The following is a 13559-nucleotide window of genomic DNA, read 5'->3' on the forward strand; positions in this document are numbered from 1 at the left end:
AATCTCATATGTTAATGTATAGACATTTTGCTTTATCCATCTATGATATTTTTTTTCAAAATTATATAATAAATATGCTATGTAACATATGAACATGATAAGAACACCCACACTGTTTTTTAACCCTTTGACTGTTTCGGTCGTATATATACGTCTTACGAGGTACCGTGTTTGACGTATATATGTATACTCATAAATTCTAGTGGCTTCAAATCAAGCAGGAGAAAGCTGGTAGGCCCACATGTGAGAGAATGGGTCTGTGTGGTCAGTGTGCACCATATAAAAAAAATCCTGGAGCACGCAGTGCATAATGAGAAAAAAAACTCCGACTGTTTTTTTAATTAAAATGCTGACTTTGTGGTCTATTTTTGCATAGTATTTATGGTTGCATTCTCGTTTTCTTGGTCTCATTTGATAGAATGGAAAACATATTATAGAAATAGAGGTGATTTTGATTGATTTTACTATAAAAAGAACCTGGAAATGGAGCTCAAAGTAGGGGAAATGTTTGATTATTGCCGATGCTCAAAAGCAAACAAATGATGTCATTGTCCAATAAATGTCCAACTAGCCATTCTAATATGCAGTCATGAATGGGTTGACATTATTTGTACAATTATTACAGTATTGCAGTAGTCTGCATAACAGTAAATCTTCTATTTTTTGTTTGAATAAAAATTCAAAATAGAAAGCAAGAGTAATATCAGAGGGGCCCAGAGACATGACTGATGAACAAAGAAAATGTTATTTTAGAGCCAGGAATGCCTGCATTGTTCATTCTGGACCTTATTTTGAAATTGTCATATTTTTTTAATTTTCGTGAAATTGGCCAAATTGCAAATTTCTGACTACGTTATTGGGTAGTTGAAATCGGTAAATGGTCAGTTTCTTGTACTCAATCAATAGAAAAAATGGAGTTCTAAAGGAATAGCTATGAGTTTCGTCGACTGGAACAATGAAATTAGCCGAAAATAGGGCTCAAAGTGGGCGAAATCGCCAATTTGTAAATATCGCTGAGGTCGCTAACTTCGCGAGAGCGTAATTCCGTCAGTTTTCCATCAAATTTCATTTTTTTGGTGTCATTACAATCGGGAAAAGATTCTCTATCATTTCATAAGAAAAAATAATTTTTTTTTTAAATTTTGCGACACCAGGAGACACCTCAAGATTGGGGGTTGCGACAGTCAAAGGGTTAATGCTTATTTCTATTGCTAACTTAATATATGTTAGTGTAAACTTATCATTTGGCATTTATATGCACTTATAAGTAGAAAAAATGGCATTCTGTTTTCCGGTGATGTTTGCTTTCCAGCGGTAGCCTGGAACCTAACCTGCCATATAAGTGGGGCCCTACTATATATGGTGAACTGTTACCTGGAGAGGGCTTCAGGGATCAACGCCCCCACAGTCCGGTCTGAGACCAGGCCTTGCCGGTTGACTTGTGATTATTTTTTTTTCTTATGAAAATATCACTGGGGTCCTCACACTACCCGTAGACCAGGGACCTACAAAATCTTAATTCGACTCTACTAACAACAATGAAAAATTCAGATTTTGACATACTTTGTCCTATAAATCTGACAAATTTACCCCACAGACTGTAATAATAATGGAGAAAGTACTAAACCTGCATGGTTCACTTAGCAAAGGAAAAGGAGATAATGAAAAACTCTTAGGAAAACTGAGCCATGTGGCACCACATGTGCCTTCATATAATGTTTCAGCTTTCCAAACTATAAGTAATCATGGGGAAGTGGAAAAGAATCTTTCCTCCGTAAGCCATGCGTGTCGTATGAGGCGACTAAAATGCCGGGAGCAATGGGCTAGTAACCCCTTCTCCTGTATACAATTACTAAAAAAGAGAAGAAGAAAAACTTTATAAAACTGGGTTGCTTAAATGTGCGTGGATGTAGTGCGGATGACAAGAAACAGATGATTGCTGATGTTATGAATGAAAAGAAGTTGGATGTCCTGGCCCTAAGCGAAACAAAGCTGAAGGGGGTAGGAGAGTTTCAGTGGGGGGAAATAAATGGGATTAAATCTGGAGTATCTGAGAGAGTTAGAGCAAAGGAAGGGGTAGCAGTAATGTTAAATGATCAGTTATGGAAGGAGAAAAGAGAATATGAATGTGTAAATTCAAGAATTATGTGGATTAAAGTAAAGGTTGGATGCGAGAAGTGGGTCATAATAAGCGTGTATGCACCTGGAGAAGAGAGGAATGCAGAGGAGAGAGAGAGATTTTGGGAGATGTTAAGTGAATGTATAGGAGCCTTTGAACCAAGTGAGAGAGTAATTGTGGTAGGGGACTTGAATGCTAAAGTAGGAGAAACTTTTAGAGAGGGTGTGGTAGGTAAGTTTGGGGTGCCAGGTGTAAATGATAATGGGAGCCCTTTGATTGAACTTTGTATAGAAAGGGGTTTAGTTATAGGTAATACATATTTTAAGAAAAAGAGGATAAATAAGTATACACGATATGATGTAGGGCGAAATGACAGTAGTTTGTTGGATTATGTATTGGTAGATAAAAGACTGTTGAGTAGACTTCAGGATGTACATGTTTATAGAGGGGCCACAGATATATCAGATCACTTTCTAGTTGTAGCTACACTGAGAGTAAAAGGTAGATGGGATACAAGGAGAATAGAAGCATCAGGGAAGAGAGAGGTGAAGGTTTATAAACTAAAAGAGGAGGCAGTTAGGGTAAGATATAAACAGCTATTGGAGGATAGATGGGCTAATGAGAGCATAGGCAATGGGGTCGAAGAGGTATGGGGTAGGTTTAAAAATGTAGTGTTAGAGTGTTCAGCAGAAGTTTGTGGTTACAGGAAAGTGGGTGCAGGAGGGAAGAGGAGCGATTGGTGGAATGATGATGTAAAGAGAGTAGTAAGGGAGAAAAAGTTAGCATATGAGAAGTTTTTACAAAGTAGAAGTGATGCAAGGAGGGAAGAGTATATGGAGAAAAAGAGAGAAGTTAAGAGAGTGGTGAAGCAATGTAAAAAGAGAGCAAATGAGAGAGTGGGTGAGATGTTATCAACAAATTTTGTTGAAAATAAGAAAAAGTTTTGGAGTGAGATTAACAAGTTAAGAAAGCCTAGAGAACAAATGGATTTGTCAGTTAAAAATAGGAGAGGAGAGTTATTAAATGGAGAGTTAGAGGTATTGGGAAGATGGAAGGAATATTTTGAGGAATTGTTAAATGTTGATGAAGATAGGGAAGCTGTGATTTCGTGTATAGGGCAAGGAGGAATAACATCTTGTAGGAGTGAGGAAGAGCCAGTTGTGAGTGTGGGGGAAGTTCGTGAGGCAGTAGGTAAAATGAAAGGGGGTAAGGCAGCCGGGATTGATGGGATAAAGATAGAAATGTTAAAAGCAGGTGGGGATATAGTTTTGGAGTGGTTGGTGCAATTATTTAATAAATGTATGGAAGAGGGTAAGGTACCTAGGGATTGGCAGAGAGCATGCATAGTTCCTTTGTATAAAGGCAAAGGGGATAAAAGAGAGTGCAAAAATTATAGGGGGATAAGTCTGTTGAGTGTACCTGGTAAAGTGTATGGTAGAGTTATAATTGAAAGAATTAAGAGTAAGACGGAGAATAGGATAGCAGATGAACAAGGAGGCTTTAGGAAAGGTAGGGGGTGTGTGGACCAGGTGTTTACAGTGAAACATATAAGTGAACAGTATTTAGATAAGGCTAAAGAGGTCTTTGTGGCATTTATGGATTTGGAAAAGGCGTATGACAGGGTGGATAGGGGGGCAATGTGGCAGATGTTGCAAGTGTATGGTGTAGGAGGTAGGTTACTGAAAGCAGTGAAGAGTTTTTACGAGGATAGTGAGGCTCAAGTTAGAGTATGTAGGAAAGAGGGAAATTTTTTCCCAGTAAAAGTAGGCCTTAGACAAGGATGTGTGATGTCACCGTGGTTGTTTAATATATTTATAGATGGGGTTGTAAGAGAAGTAAATGCGAGGGTCTTGGCAAGAGGCGTGGAGTTAAAAGATAAAGAATCACACACAAAGTGGGAGTTGTCACAGCTGCTCTTTGCTGATGACACTGTGCTCTTGGGAGATTCTGAAGAGAAGTTGCAGAGATTGGTGGATGAATTTGGTAGGGTGTGCAAAAGAAGAAAATTAAAGGTGAATACAGGAAAGAGTAAGGTTATGAGGATAACAAAAAGATTAGGTGATGAAAGATTGAATATCAGATTGGAGGGAGAGAGTATGGAGGAGGTGAACGTATTCAGATATTTGGGAGTGGACGTGTCAGCGGATGGGTCTATGAAAGATGAGGTGAATCATAGAATTGATGAGGGAAAAAGAGTGAGTGGTGCACTTAGGAGTCTGTGGAGACAAAGAACTTTGTCCTTGGAGGCAAAGAGGGGAATGTATGAGAGTATAGTTTTACCAACGCTCTTATATGGGTGTGAAGCGTGGGTGATGAATGTTGCAGCGAGGAGAAGGCTGGAGGCAGTGGAGATGTCATGTCTGAGGGCAATGTGTGGTGTGAATATAATGCAGAGAATTCGTAGTTTGGAAGTTAGGAGGAGGTGCGGGATTACCAAAACTGTTGTCCAGAGGGCTGAGGAAGGGTTGTTGAGGTGGTTCGGACATGTAGAGAGAATGGAGCGAAACAGAATGACTTCAAGAGTGTATCAGTCTGTAGTGGAAGGAAGGCGGGGTAGGGGTCGGCCTAGGAAGGGTTGGAGGGAGGGGGTAAAGGAGGTTTTGTGTGCGAGGGGCTTGGACTTCCAGCAGGCATGCGTGAGCGTGTTTGATAGGAGTGAATGGAGACAAATGGTTTTTAATACTTGACGTGCTGTTGGAGTGTGAGCAAAGTAACATTTATGAAGGGATTCAGGGAAACCGGCAGGCCGGACTTGAGTCCTGGAGATGGGAAGTACAGTGCCTGCACTCTGAAGGAGGGGTGTTAATGTTGCAGTTTAAAAACTGTAGTGTAAAGCACCCTTCTGGCAAGACAGTGATGGAGTGAATGATGGTGAAAGTTTTTCTTTTTCGGGCCACCCTGCCTTGGTGGGAATCGGCCGGTGTGATAATAAAAAAAAAAAAAAATAATAAGTAATCTAACTGTGAAGTCCTTTCCTTTCCTTTGAATCCTTTGAAGAGTTTCGAGAGTTTCACTACTCTCGGAGCCCAGCCATGGGTCAGGCTCATCTGGTGCTTGCCTGGTCAACCAGGCTGTTGCTGCTGGAGGCCCGCTGCCCCACATATCCATCACAGCCTGGTTGATCTGGCAACTGGTGAAGATACTTGCCCAGTTTCCTCTTGAAGGCTTCTACACTTGTTCCAGCTGTGTTTCTGATATCTTCTGGTAAGATGTTGAATAGCCTGGGACCCCAGATGTTGATACAGCATTTCCTTATTGTCCCCACCACACCCCTGCTCCTCACTGGGTTTATTTTGCACTTCCTCCCATATCTCTCACTCCAGTATGTTGTTATGGCAGTGTGTAGATTTGGGACCAGACCCTCGAGTACTTTCCAGGTACATATATATTATCATGTATCTCTCTCTACTCTGCTCCAATGAGTACACGTTCAAGACTTGCAAGCATTCCCAGTAATTTAGAAGCTTTATAGGCTCAATGTGAGCTGTAAACAATCTCTGTACTTGTTCCAGCTCTGATATTTTTCCTGCTTTGAATGGGGCCATCAGCACTGAGGAATACTGTAAAGGAGGAAGCACTAGCGATTCGAAGAGTGTCACCATCAGCATTATTTCCCTTGTTTTGAAAGTTCTCAGTACCCACTCTGTCATCTTCCTGGCTGTTGTGATCTTTGTCTTGTTATGGACTTTAAAAGAAAGGTCAGCTGACATAATTATTCCCAGGTCTTTTAAGTGTTCCTTTCATTCTATTTGGTGACCCTCTTGAGTTTTGAACATAGAGTTCCTTTTGAGTTCTTCATTCTTTCCATACCACTGAATGTCATGTTGTTCTCAACTGCCCACTGGAAAACCCTGTTTATGTCTTGTAATTTTTCAGTGTCCTCTACCGTAGTGACTTTCATGCTTATTTTAGTGTCATCTGCAAATGATGATACAAAAGTGTATTGGGTGTTTTTATCTATGTCTGCTATGAAGATGAGAAACAGCAAAAGTGCCAGCACAGTGCCTTGGGGCTCTGAGCTTTTTACCTCGATGATGCTGGATATTGCTCTGTTCACTACTACTTTTTGTGTTATGCGTGTTAGGAACCCAAAAATCCCTCTGCCTACCTTCCCTGTAATGCTCATCACCCTCATTTTGTGCACTATCACTCCATGATCGCATTTGTCAAACGCCTATGCAAAATTTGTGTAAAACACACCTGCGTTTTGGTCATCTTCCAATGCCTCTGTAATTCTGTCATAACGGTTCAGTAGCTGTGACAGGCATGATCATCCTGCTCTAAAACCATGCTGGTTCGGGTTATGCTGGTTGTGTTTGTCCATGAAATTTGTAATCTGCCATCTTGTCACTCTTTCAAAGATTTTTATGATGTGAGAAGTTAGGGCTACTGGTCTGTAATTTTTAGCTAGTGCTCTACTACCTCCCTTATGCGAAGGAGCTATGTATGCACTCTCTATGGCCTCCGGTATTTCACCTAGATCTAGCTCTTTCTCAAAAGAATACTGAGGGCTCATGCTAGTGGTACTTTGTACTTCATTATAAATAGGGCATTCCATGAATCTGGAAAGATGATGATTGAATAAATGATGGTGAATGTGTTTTCTTCTCTGAGTCACCCTGTCTTGTTGGGAGACAGTCAGTGAGTTGGTTTTTAACACACACAAGCTGTCTCTCATAGAGAAAGGGTGACCCAAAAAAAGAAGGAACACTCATTTACTTCATCACTGTCTTGCCAGAGGTGCACCAATACTACAGTTCAGATGCCCCTCCAAACTGCAAATATTCCCACCCCTCTTTCAGAGTATGTCATCTGGAGCTACACTTTGTTCCAAGTCTAGCAACAGATAAGAGGGGAAAATTCTCTCAAAGAGGCAAGGTAAAAGTGTGATCTTACAGCACTTATGATGTGAAACCCCTAATAAAGCAATCAAGACACAATGAATAGCAAATCTATAATGCTGAGCAGGCCAAATAAAATATTCACAAGAATATCGTAAGTTAAGTCAAAATCATACTAAAACCTGACTGATGACATTTTATGAGTGTCATTACCATGCAACATACATGTGAATAGCTAGAGCAATCAGTAACTCATCCCCACTCAAAACAAGTCAAGTTACTATATCAAAACTTCATCAAAACATATGAAATATACTAGTCAAAATACACTGACATTAAGACACAAGAATGTGAAGATGAAGACATGTTGTTACAGTACCTGCGTCTTCCAAAGATAACCAAGATACGGACTAGTGACTATAAGCAGCACAATTATCATTACTGTATCTCTCATAATCAGATAAAAACCTAGCACAGATTAAATAATTGAATGCTATAACATATTACAGAATATTTAATTTAGTCAAAAATTCTATATTTCACTCTACTTGAAGTAACTGGTCCCAAAACAACTTATATACATATTATTTAAAAATTCATTAAACATATATATATAAATACTACATATATATATACATGTATATATATTATTGTAACCACGAACAAGTGGTATTGATCAATAACAACACTGCGCTAGCCAAGGATTCAAACCCATGTTGTACTGGTCTGCCTCATGGTAAGCGAAAACCACATGACGCTTTAAACCACAAGACCACCCAACCCTACAAGAATGGCGCAGCCAGCACACAGCTAGCTGTTGGGTCACCATCCGAGGGCATACAGAGGTGTGGGAGCTTCTAAGCTAATTTCATTCTCATCCCAGCCTCACGAGCAGCATTTATATACATGTATTATTGTAACCACGAACGAGTGGTATTGATCAATAACAACACTGCACTAGCCAAGGATTCGAACCCATGTTGTACTGGCCTGCCTCATGGTTCTCGCTTACCATGAGGCAGGCCAGTACAACATGGGTTCGAATCCTTGGCTAGCACAGTGTTGTTATTGAGATTAATATATATATATATATATATATATATATATATATATATATATATATATATATATATATATATATATATATATATATATATATATATATATATATATATATATATACACACACACACACACACACACACACACACACACACACACACACACACACACACACACACACATGCAAAACGACCACTGTGAAAGAACAGAGAAATTCCAAGTGCTTTCGTGATAATGTGACTACTCACATTATCAAGGAACAATAAAAGTAATGCATCAAGAAAGGCATATAAAGGGTCTAGACCACACCTCACTATCACATACATCCCACAACAAAGCAACACCTGATGCACAACTCATAAGAAAGAGAACACTGCAGCAGACCCGCTGGCCCAATTAGACAGGTCCTTCACACAACCCACGAACAAACTATTCAACCCAAGAATTAAGAATTTTAAAATTTATTATTTGTCCAGTGTATTATTAAATTCTTCCCAAATTCTATTAATTATAAATGGATCTAATTTATATAAACCAAAGGAAATATTCATATTATTGTCAAAACTGCTTTTCATGAAACAAGATTCAATTATATTCCTGTTGACCATGGACTTGCTTGATACAACTTTCTCAACTTTTTGAAAATCAATTGGATGGTTAAAATCTCTCGCATGAATAAATAGAGCATTGGAATCTTGTCCAGTTCTAATGCTATATTTATATTGTTTTAATCTTAGTTCGAGACTTTTACCAGTTTGACTGTTATAAACTTCATCGCAAATTTTACAAGGAATCTTACAGACACATCCGTCAGCATTTTGGGGGGAATTCTTTATCAAGAATTTTTTTTCTGTATCAAGATTTTTAAATACAACTTTGATATTAAAAGTCTTAAGAAGAGAAGGCATATCAACCAAGTTTTCATGGTAAGGGAGAACCAACATATGTTGGTTGATATGCCTTCTCTTCTTAAGACTTTTAATATCAAAGTTGTATTTAAAAATATTAATACAGTAAAAAAAATTTTGATAAAGAATTCCCCCAAAATGCTGACGGATGTGTCTATAAGATTCCTTGTAAAATTTGTGATAAAGTTTATTACAGTCAAACTGGTAAAAGTCTCGAATTAAGATTAAAACAACATAAATATAGCATCAGAACTGGACAAGATTCCAATGATAGTAAGAACCTTAGAAAACTTACCTAACCTTATTATAATAAGCACAATTTAATTTAGCCTAATAAAGCTAAATATATTTTAGATAGGTTTACAAAAATTTAATAATAAACAAACACAATGAAATATATCTTTATATTTAGGTTCAGAATGATTTTTGTGAAATTATTGCATACACAAATTTTCACTTGCCTTATTCTGCAGAAGAGCATTGCTATTTAAGCCAAAATCACAAGTTTTACCTATTCGGCAAGACATATACATATTCACACAACTCAAGCACACAATACATGCACCCAACACATGCACACACACACAGGCAGGATCCATACACATCTTTAAGATGAGGTACGATAATACAATAGAGCAGGGAGCGAGAGTGACCTAGTAGCAACTAGCAAAGAGGTAGGGCCAGGAGCTGTGACTTGACCCCTGCAACCACATATAGGTGAGTACACACACACAACCCCTGCAACCACAATTAGGTGAGTACAGATGCAAGCACACATGCAAGCATGCTCGTAATGAACACCTGCAAGCATGCTCATAATGAACACATGCATAAGAGCACTCACACATGTACACACAATGTCACAGGAAAACCATCACTTGTAATAATACGCTTACTATCATAAGTGAAAAGAGGTTGATAATGAAAAGCAAAGAATGATTTTTATATATAAATCTGTGTCACTATCCATCTCCTTTTTTTCTGGCTTCTAAATATATTGTAAATTTAATCTATCCAACAGTAATCACCAAAGACTCCACAGTGGCCTGTGGTCTGGTAGACAATGTTCTCGCTTCACACACACTGTCCATGGTTCAGTCCCCGGCAAGGGTGGAAACACTGGGTGAGTTTCCTTACCTGGAGTTTACCTGGAGAGAGTTCCGGGGGTCAACGCCCCCGCGGCCCGGTCTGTGACCAGGCCTCCTGGTGGATCAGAGCCTGATCAACCAGGCTGTTGCTGCTGGCTGCACACAAACCAACGTACGAGCCACAGCCCGGCTGATCAGGAACTGAGTTTAGGTGCTTGTCCAGTGCCAGCTTGAAGACTGCCAGGGGTCTGTTGGTAATCCCCCTTATGTGTGCTGGGAGGCAGTTGAACAGTCTCAGGCCCCTGACACTTATTGTATGGTCTCTTAACGTGCTAGTGACACCCCTGCTTTTCATTGGGGGGATGGTGCATCGTCTGCCAAGTCTTTTGCTTTCGTAGTGAGTGATTTTCGTGTGCAAGTTCGGTACTAGTCCCTCTAGGATTTTCCAGGTGTATATAATCATGTATCTCTCCCTCCTGCGTTCCAGGGAATACAGGTTTAGGAACCTCAAGCGCTCCCAGTAATTGAGGTGTTTTATCTCCGTTATGCGCGCCGTGAAAGTTCTCTGTACATTTTCCAGGTCGGCAATTTCACCTGCCTTGAAAGGTGCTGTTAGTGTGCAGCAATATTCCAGCCTAGATAGAACAAGTGACCTGAAGAGTGTCATCATGGGCTTGGCCTCCCTAGTTTTGAAGGTTCTCATTATCCATCCTGTCATTTTTCTAGCAGATGCGATTGATACAATGTTATGGTCCTTGAAGGTGAGATCTTCCGACATGATCACTCCCAGGTCTTTGACGTTGGTGTTTCGCTCTATTTTGTGGCCAGAATTTGTTTTGTACTCTGATGAAGATTTAATTTCCTCATGTTTACCATATCTGAGTAACTGAAATTTCTCATCGTTGAACTTCATATTGTTTTCTGCAGCCCACTGAAAGATTTGGTTGATGTCCGCCTGGAGCCTTGCAGTGTCTGCAATGGAAGACACTGTCATGCAGATTCGGGTGTCATCTGCAAAGGAAGACACGGTGCTGTGGCTGACATCCTTGTCTATGTCGGATATGAGGATGAGGAACAAGATGGGAGCTAGTACTGTGCCTTGTGGAACAGAGCTTTTCACCGTAGCTGCCTCGGACTTTACTCTGTTGACGACTACTCTCTGTGTTCTGTTAGTGAGGAAATTATAGATCCATCGACCGACTTTTCCTGTTATTCCTTTAGCACGCATTTTGTGCGCTATTACGCCATGGTCACACTTGTCGAAGGCTTTTGCAAAGTCTGTATATATTACATCTGCATTCTTTTTGTCTTCTAGTGCATTTAGGACCTTGTTGTAGTGATCCAATAGTTGAGACAGACAGGAGCGACCTGTTCTAAACCCATGTTGCCCTGGGTTGTGTAACTGATGGGTTTCTAGATGGGTGGTGATCTTGCTTCTTAGGACCCTTTCAAAGATTTTTATGATATGGGATGTTAGTGCTATTGGTCTGTAGTTCTTTGCTGTTGCTTTACTGCCCCCTTTGTGGAGTGGGGCTATGTCTGTTGTTTACAACTACTGTCTTCGTTCACCTAGGAAGCGTGTACCTGGGTGTTAGTCAACTGGTGTGGGTCGCATCCTGAGGGATAAGATTGAGGAATTGAGGACCACAACGGAAATAAGACGGACAGTCTCTCAATGATGCACTGCCTTTCTTGGGTTAACCTGGGTGGCCAAGCCTCCAGGGTTAAAAATCCAAACAAAATCTTAACTTATCTTACTGTTTTGATTTGATTCACCACTACAGTTATATATGACAAATAAATTTACAACACCAGCTTTTTGCATTCTGGAATTAAGCAAAACATAGATGTAGTGGATCTCATTTCAGTCATCATTAATTATTAAAATGGAAAAGTGCCTAACTGGTAAGTTTTGCATTTCAATCCAAGGAAGGGGAGGGTACCTCTAATTCCTTGGATCAAGAGCCAGTCAGCAGTTTCAAAGCAATCCTTGCTATCCTTGAAAGGTTTAAATATTGTTAGTAATGCGCATGATATAGGTTTCACCAAAGATAAACATGTACTGTATTAATTGTTATATATGAAAAATACAGTACACTACTGTACCAACAGTAGATGTCCCTGCTTAGACATCCTGGCTTTGATGTGTTAGCTAGGGGCTTGGACATCCTAGGCGTGTGTGAGTATGTTGGGAGTGAGTGAGGGCAAGTGGATTTTATGACTAGATGTGCTGTTGGAGTCTGAGCAAAGTAACATTTATGAAGTGATTCAGGGAAACAAATTAACCAGACTCGAGTCCTGGAGGTGGGAAGCACAGTACCTGCAGTCTGAAGGAGAGGTGGAGGCATTACATCATGGAGAAGCAGCTGAGATGTAATGTAGGCGAGTCTCTGACCAGACAGTGATGGTGAAAGTTTCATGTGCATCTAGTTTATGAACATGTATACATGTATACATGTTGTGGTTGCAGGGGTCGAGTCCTAGCTCCTGGTATACATGTATGTGTATATATCTATATATATATATATATATATATATATATATATATATATATATATATATATATATATATATATACATACATACATGTCTAACTCCAGTACTGATGACTAGGGATGTAAGTTTATTCAGGTACAGGTACACAAATAGTTACATAAATTATCATACATAGCAACATATGTATAGATAACCCAGGATATCCCAACCTCAGATAAAGTTATTTATTACAATTGGGGTTCTTGTAATATATACGTAAAAAAAATGATGAATGCGTGGCTATACGTAGATGAATAATTCAAATATTGAGGGAATACATGAGAGGAAGACACAAGTACTCACCTCCAGATGTTGTTGTTGGGGTTATTAAGGACCATCAAAGTTAACGCCTTACTGACCTCTACTTCACAGGAGTCAGGAGGGAGGGGCAATGTTAACCAAATCTGGGCGGGAATTATGAAGGAAATAAAGTTTTTCCCGTCAAGAAAAACAGGAACAATAATTTACCAATTAGGTTAGGTGGATCCCCCATGCCTAAACCTCGGCAGAGCCAGGGGTAGAGAAAAGAAGACTGGAAACGGAGTACAGATATGGTAAGAATGAGGTATGGTAAACATGAGGAAATTAAATCTTCATCAGAGTACAAAACAAATTCTGGCCACAAAATAGAGCGAAACACCAACGTCAAAGACCTGGGAGTGATCATGTTGGAGGATCTCACCTTCAAGGACCATAACATTGTATCAATCGCATCTGCTAGAAAAATGACAGGATGGATAATGAGAACCTTCAAAACTAGGGAGGCCAAGCCCATGATGACACTCTTCAGGTCACTTGTTCTATCTAGGCTGGAATATTGCTGCACACTAACAGCACCTTTCAAGGCAGGTGAAATTGCCGACCTAGAAAATGTACAGAGAACTTTCACGGCGCGCATAACGGAGATAAAACACCTCAATTATTGGGAGCGCTTGAGGTTCCTAAACCTGTATTCCCTGGAACGCAGGAGGGAGAGATACATGATTATATACACCTGGAAAATCCT

The 13559-nt window shown here is 39.7% G+C and overlaps 1 protein-coding gene across 3 annotated transcripts in view; it reads right to left on the reverse strand.

Annotated features, from left to right (window-relative positions):
• LOC128690266 (glycerol kinase 5) overlaps positions 1-12956 on the reverse strand; it is a 77504-nt gene extending 64548 nt beyond the window's left edge. For 2 of the 3 annotated variants that reach the window (XM_070090576.1, XM_070090574.1), the window contains exon 1: positions 12857-12956. The gene's annotated coding sequence lies outside the window, so the exon portion shown is untranslated. Of the gene's footprint in view, positions 1-12338; positions 12442-12856 lie in introns of those variants that run through there. The other variant, XM_070090575.1, reaches the window with a different exon arrangement.
• Positions 12957-13559: the final 603 nt, after the last annotated feature.

Source organism: Cherax quadricarinatus, chromosome 32, assembly GCF_038502225.1.
Source record: "Cherax quadricarinatus isolate ZL_2023a chromosome 32, ASM3850222v1, whole genome shotgun sequence".
In the NCBI taxonomy this organism is placed as follows: domain Eukaryota; kingdom Metazoa; phylum Arthropoda; class Malacostraca; order Decapoda; family Parastacidae; genus Cherax; species Cherax quadricarinatus.